The 6,255-nt window shown below is 41.2% G+C and overlaps 1 pseudogene; it reads right to left on the reverse strand.

The window, feature by feature from the left end:
- Positions 1-5,443: 5,443 nt before the first annotated feature.
- LOC108285613 lies at positions 5,444-5,791 on the reverse strand (annotated as a pseudogene).
- Between the last annotated feature and the right edge of the window lie 464 nt (positions 5,792-6,255).

A 6,255-nucleotide genomic window follows, 5' to 3' on the forward strand; every position in this document is an offset into this window, starting at 1 on the left:
AGTGGTATAATATCACTGTTTTATGTTTAATATGGTACTTTATAATTTTTTCAAAAACTAGAAGAATAATTAGCTAACTGGTCCTTTTAAAATAGAAGAAACATACATTTGGCATATTTGAAATATAAAAAAATATATTTGGCAACATTATTGAGAACTTGTAAGGCTTGAGTTTTACTCTCCCTTAGCACTAAACTAACTGTAAGACCCTGAACACATCACATATCCTCTCTCACCTGTAAAATGAGAAAGTTGAACTAGAGTGTCTTCTGAGTTTCCTTCTGATTCTAAAAGTTGAGATTACCGCTATACCTGTGAGAATGGATGGAAGAAAAAAATCTGTGCTGCCATTGAGAGACCTATTCTGAGGCTAAATAGCTGCCAGGAGACTTGGGAACCCGCGTTCGCCGTGAAGGCAGACACTGGCTATGATGTGAAAACCGTAATGCTGCAATGCCTATAAATCCTACCAAAGAGTGAGGCACATCATGAACTTCATCTTTTAGGAATGTTGAGTCTTATTTTCTGCCCCCTGCCCCTATAGTTAATAATTAAATTATACTATTTTTTTTTTCTCTGAACTTCTCATCGCTCTTCTGCCACAAACAGAACATTATCCTTCCTTATCAATCTGGCTGATTCTAAATGGTTTATTCTCTTAATGATCTTAAAATCCTTCTCTCAAATGCCACTTCTGTGGTCTATTAGGCTTCAAAAATTCTATAGCAACCTTCTAAATAAAGTTAAAAATATTGACTGCAGGCTCCAGCACTTTCCACCAGTTAGTTCTGTCTTTTTTTTTTTTGAGGCTGGAGTGCAATGGCACAATCTCGGCTCACTGCAACCTCTGTCCCCCGGGTTCAAGTGACTCTCCTGCCTCAGCCTCCCAAGTATCTGGAATTTCAGGCATGCTACCATGTTCTGTCTGCCTTCATTACTATTCATTTCTTTGCTGATTTACAGTCTATAAGTCCATCAGGTACTTTTGCTTCTTTATTTTTCATAGATCATTTCCACAGTCATTTCCTTTTTGCCTCTTGGCCTTTTCAGAAGATGCTCTGAATATTTGCAAACAAATTACTTTTTCCCTTTAATTATCTCTGTTCTTCCTTTCAGCATTATCCCAAGAGAAATAAAATAAACTTGCATTATATATTTATCATTTATCATCATATATCATGTCATGTGTTGGTTGATTTTATTTTTGCCAGTTTATTAGAGCTTGGTGTCACATGCTGATACATAATTGTTGCAGGTAAAACTGGGAAGCATGTTCCTCTCTGCACTTGGCTTCCTTCTTCGTGGAAATGTGATTAGCAGGTTAGAGGATGATAGAAATCAGGTCAGGCTTGGGAATTAGAAACTGTGTGTTCCGGTTATCTCTGTTTTGTTTCAAGAACAAAACCTACAGTCCCCACTATAAGACTTCTAGAAAATGTATGCATGAGTGAAAGAAGAGGCCACTAAAAAGAAACTGGTTGGTGCAGCACAAGATCATCAGTACTACTGGAAAAACATTTCAAAGGTAATGTCTGACTTGTGGATAAATAGTGTAAATAAGGTATCACTCCTTATCTGGGCCTCTGGGTTACAATCTACATAAGGACCCAAAATATTCAGAACAATTGGCTTCAGCATAAAAAATAAATAAATAAAGGACCCAAAATATCTTATTAACCTTTCTCCACAGCGTACAGATCAGTGCCAGAACATATAAACACTCAGAGTTAGTGATGATTAAGAAAACATTTTAGGGAGGCCGAGGCGAGTGGACCACGAGGTCAAGAGATCGAGACCATCCTGGTCAACATGGTGAAACCCCGTCTCTACTAAAAATACAAAAAATTAGCTGGACATGGTGGTGCGTGCCTGTAATCCCAGCTACTCAGGAGGCTGAGGCAGGAGAATTGCCTGAACCCAGGAGGCGGAGGTTGCGGTAAGCCGAGATTGCACCATTGCACTCCAGCCTGGGTAACATGAGTAAAACTCCGTCTCAAAAAAAAAAAGAAAAAAGAAAACATTTTAGGCCAGGCATGGTGGCTCATGCATGTAATCCCAGCACTTTGGGAGACTGAAGCAAGAGGATCACTTAAGCCCAGGAGATCAAGACCAGCCTGGGCAACATAGTAAGACCCTGTTTCTTAAAAAGAAAAAAAAATTTAGCCAGGCATGGTGGCATGTGCCTGTGGTCTCAGCTACTTGGGAAGCGGAAGCAGGAAGATTGCTTGAGCCCAGGAGGTTAAAGGTGCCATAATCTGTAATTACACCACTGTACTCCAGCCTGGGAGAGATCCCATCTCTAAAAAAGAAAAAAAAAAATGTTTTATACTAGTTACTTACTTATAATGTTTTCCCATCTGGACTTCAAAAGGTATTGGCAGTAGCTTGCAATAAATCACATTCACAGTCTGTGAAAATGGATATAGGAAATGTGAAACCAAGCAGAAGGAGGAGGCAATTATGAGTAATTTTTTATGAGTAATTTTTCTTTTTTTTGAGAAGGAGCCTTGCTCTGTTGCCCAGGCTGGAGTGCAATAGCACAATCTTGGCTCACTGCAACATTTGCCTCCTGAGTTCAAGTGATTCTCCTGCTTCAGCTTCCGAAGTAGCTGGGATTCCAGGCACCTGCCACAATGCCCAGTTAATTTTTTTTACATTTTTAGTAGAAACCAGGTTTCACCATGTTGCTCTGGCTGGTCTCAAACTCCTGATCTCAGTTGATCCACCTGCCTCAGCCTCCCAAAGTGCTGGAATTACCACACCGGGCCAAGTGAGTAATTTTATTTAATATAAAATAAATAAATATTCTAGTGCTTTAAACCTTCCACTGTTAAGTGAACCACTCACTATACTGATTTCAGTTGTAATTTTAGTTTTAAGGAAGCACAAATATTAAATTTCTTTAACATGGAAAAAAAATACAGTAATAAGAATTCATTCAACTAAGATCAGAATGAGTCCCAGTTACTACATTTCAAAATCTTAGGATTTAATAAAAGTCATAGAGAGAAAGAGAGTATCCTTTTCTGCCTCTGCATGAATCCGGAGACTCTGTAAGAGACCCAGATAATACAAACAAATGGCATTTTCAGAAAGGCATTTCTGGTTCCCTGCTGCATCCTCTGCATCTAGAAAAGATAAAACCAGCTAGACACTTTCACTACAGACTTGGAAGCCAAGCTGCAGGTAACAGCCAAAGCATTCTCCATAGCCAGACAATGCAGACAAGGAGAAGCAGCTGGCTATCCCCCTCCTTTGAACTGCTGGGATACAGGAGATCAGAGAAGGTCCGAGTGTATTCCCAGATACCAATAGTAATAACCCAATGAATGGGGTGTCCAAATATGATAGTATAATAGTGGAACAACAGCTGTTTTTTCCTCCCTTTGGCTTTTAAATAGTTAGACATTACTTGCTTTTTTTTCCCCTTTGGCAATTTTTTTCTTTTTTTTTTAAGGGACTATCTCTCTCTGTTGCCCAGGCTGGAGTGCAGTGGCGTGATTATAGCTCACTTCAGCCTCAAATTACTGGGCTCAACTGATTCTCCCACCTCAGCCTTTGGAGTGGCTGGGACTGCAGGCATGCACCACCAGACCTGGCTAATTTTTATTTTTTATTTTTTATAGAGACAGAGTCTCGCTATGTTGCCCAGGCTCGTCTCAAACCCCTGGCTTCAAAGTACTGAGGTTCCAGGTGTGACCCACCATACCTGGCTCCCTTTGGCAAGTTTTAATTTTTGAAAAATTCCATTCTTGTGAATAGTTTGAAAAGATTTGGTTTTCTTCCAGGCATTTTCTTGAAGTAATTTCCTGTTTTACTTTCAGAAATGCAAAATATGGGATGGAGATAAAGAAAGATCTGCCAGGCTGGGTGAGGTGGTTTACGCCTGTAATCCCAGCACTTTGGGAGGCCAGGGCAGGCACATCACAAGGTCAGGGGTTCAAAACCAGCCTGACCAACATGGCGAAACCCCACCTCTGCTAAAAATACAAAAATTAGCCAGGCATGGTGGTGTGCGCCTGTACTCCCAGCTACTCGGGAGGCTGAGGCAGGAGAATCGCTTGAACCCAGGAGGCGGAGGTTGCAGTGAGCTGAGATTGCGCCATTGCACTCCATCCTGGACAACACAGCAAGACTCCATCTCAAAAAAGAGAAAGAAAGATCTGCCTGACATTAGGAAACATAATACTTACATAAGGCCCTATCTAAAGTATCCTAAGAGAGGTATATGTTTGTCATCTTTTATAATTGGTTTAAAAAAATTGAACTAAAAAGTAAAAATCTAGGCCAGCCATGGTGGCTTATGTCTGTAATCCCAGAACTTTGGGAGGCTGAGGTGGGCAGATCATCTCAGGTCAGGAGTTTGAGACCAGCCTGACCAACATGGAGAAACCCCATCTCTACTAAAAATATAAAATTAGCCAGGCATGGTGACAAATGCCTGTAATCCCAGCTACTGGGGAGGCTGAGGCAGGAGAATCATTTGAACATGGGAGGTGGAGGTTGCAGTGAACCGAGATCGTGCACTCAAGCCTGGGCAACAAGAGTGAAAATTTGTCTCAATAAATAAATAAATAAATAAGTAAAAATCTGTCACTTGCTTGCCCTGCGATTAGTGTAGGAAAGGGTTCCAGCTCCGTGGTGAGGTTGCTGGGCTATAGTGTCAAGAACTTCCCTGTCATCCCCTCTAGGATTTGTTTCTTGTTCTGTAATTTGCTGAGTGATCAAAGACCAATGATTATATGGCTCTGCATCTGTATTTCTGTTAAATGGAAATTTTAAAACAATTTTTTTCTTAGACATAAGAGTTGCAGATTTGAGGCTGGAGCCTCACTTTTTGTGGTCAAGAGGGAATTAGGAATGTGCCATCCGGAACCTGGAAGAGAAAGACAGAGTAAAGAGTAGTCAGTGCCTGGTTATAATCTCTGTCAGTCATTTTCACAGTCACACATTTTCCGTGCTGAAAATGAAAATAAAGGTGATTGTTTTCATTCTGAAATTTTTCTGAGCATAAAAAGAAAGGCATCATTCATTCTTTTTTATTATTATTATTTGAGATGAAGTCTTGCTCTGTTGCCTGGGCTGGAGTGCAGTGGCATGATCTTGGCTCACAGCAACCTCTGCCTCCTTGGTTCAAGCGATTCTCCTGCCTTAGCCTCCTGAGGAGCTGGGTTTATGGGTGGGCGCCACTGTACCCAGCTAATTTTTTATATTTTTAGTAGAGATGGGGTTTCACCATGTTGGTCAGGCTGGTTTCAAACTCCTGACCTCAGGTGATCCGCCTGCCTCAGCCTCCCAAAATGCTGGGATTACAGGCGTGAGCTGCCGTGCCTGGCCAATTCGCTACTTTTCAAGACTGAATAACATTTTTTTAAAAAATACAATTTCCATTTTATTTTTCTCCAGAGAATAGTTGCCTTCAGTCTTTTAAGGACTCAGCTCCTTACATGGGTTTTGTTGGGAGTCGTGGGGCAGCACCAGCAGGTCTAAATCGGGGTGGGGGCGTTCAGTCCTTGCAGGCTTCACGAGATCAATTCCTGACTACTTTGCTGTGAATTGCACAACTCACATAGTAATGTAGCTTCACGTAGAGCTTGGGAAGTACATAAACATCAAGGACGCTCACTTCAGAAATGTCCCTGACTGCTGTGGCCTCCACTGTGTTTCGAATGACAAATGTCTTAATGGCCTTGTCCTTGGGCACGCATCGGACACAGTTTGTGCAGTGAATAGGCTGAACATGACCTCAGCCCTTTTTGGAACGATGGTTGTTCCTTCTTTTCTTTGTCATCTTGGAGGCACACAGCTGAGAGAAATGAATAACATTTCTAAATGTACATTTGTTGAGCTGCCTACTACGGTAATTGCATTTTACTAGGTGCATGAATAGACTGAGAAGCTTACATTCTGGGCAGAGGGAAAGGCAAACAAAATATGTCATGCAATGTGTTAACTACACAGAAATTTGAAAGATGCTATGGGAGCTTACAGGAGAAGTGAGGACGTGAATTATACTCAAAGAGGGCTCCTGGACGAGGAGAAAATCTTACCTGGATTTTGAAGGATGAACAGGGGTAGTCAAATGGAGAGGTGGGAGTTAGACTAATCTAAGATCAGTGGGCATTCTAGGTAAAGGGAACAGTCAGGGTGAACATTCAAAGTCTAAGATCTTTGGGGTCTGCGGTGATTCTTGTGGACACTACTACAATTATTTTATTTATTTTATTTTATTTTAGACAAGGCCTCACTCTGTCG

Source organism: Cebus imitator, unplaced genomic scaffold (assembly GCF_001604975.1).
Source record: "Cebus imitator isolate Cc_AM_T3 unplaced genomic scaffold, Cebus_imitator-1.0 Scaffold303, whole genome shotgun sequence".
NCBI classification, from domain to species: domain Eukaryota; kingdom Metazoa; phylum Chordata; class Mammalia; order Primates; family Cebidae; genus Cebus; species Cebus imitator.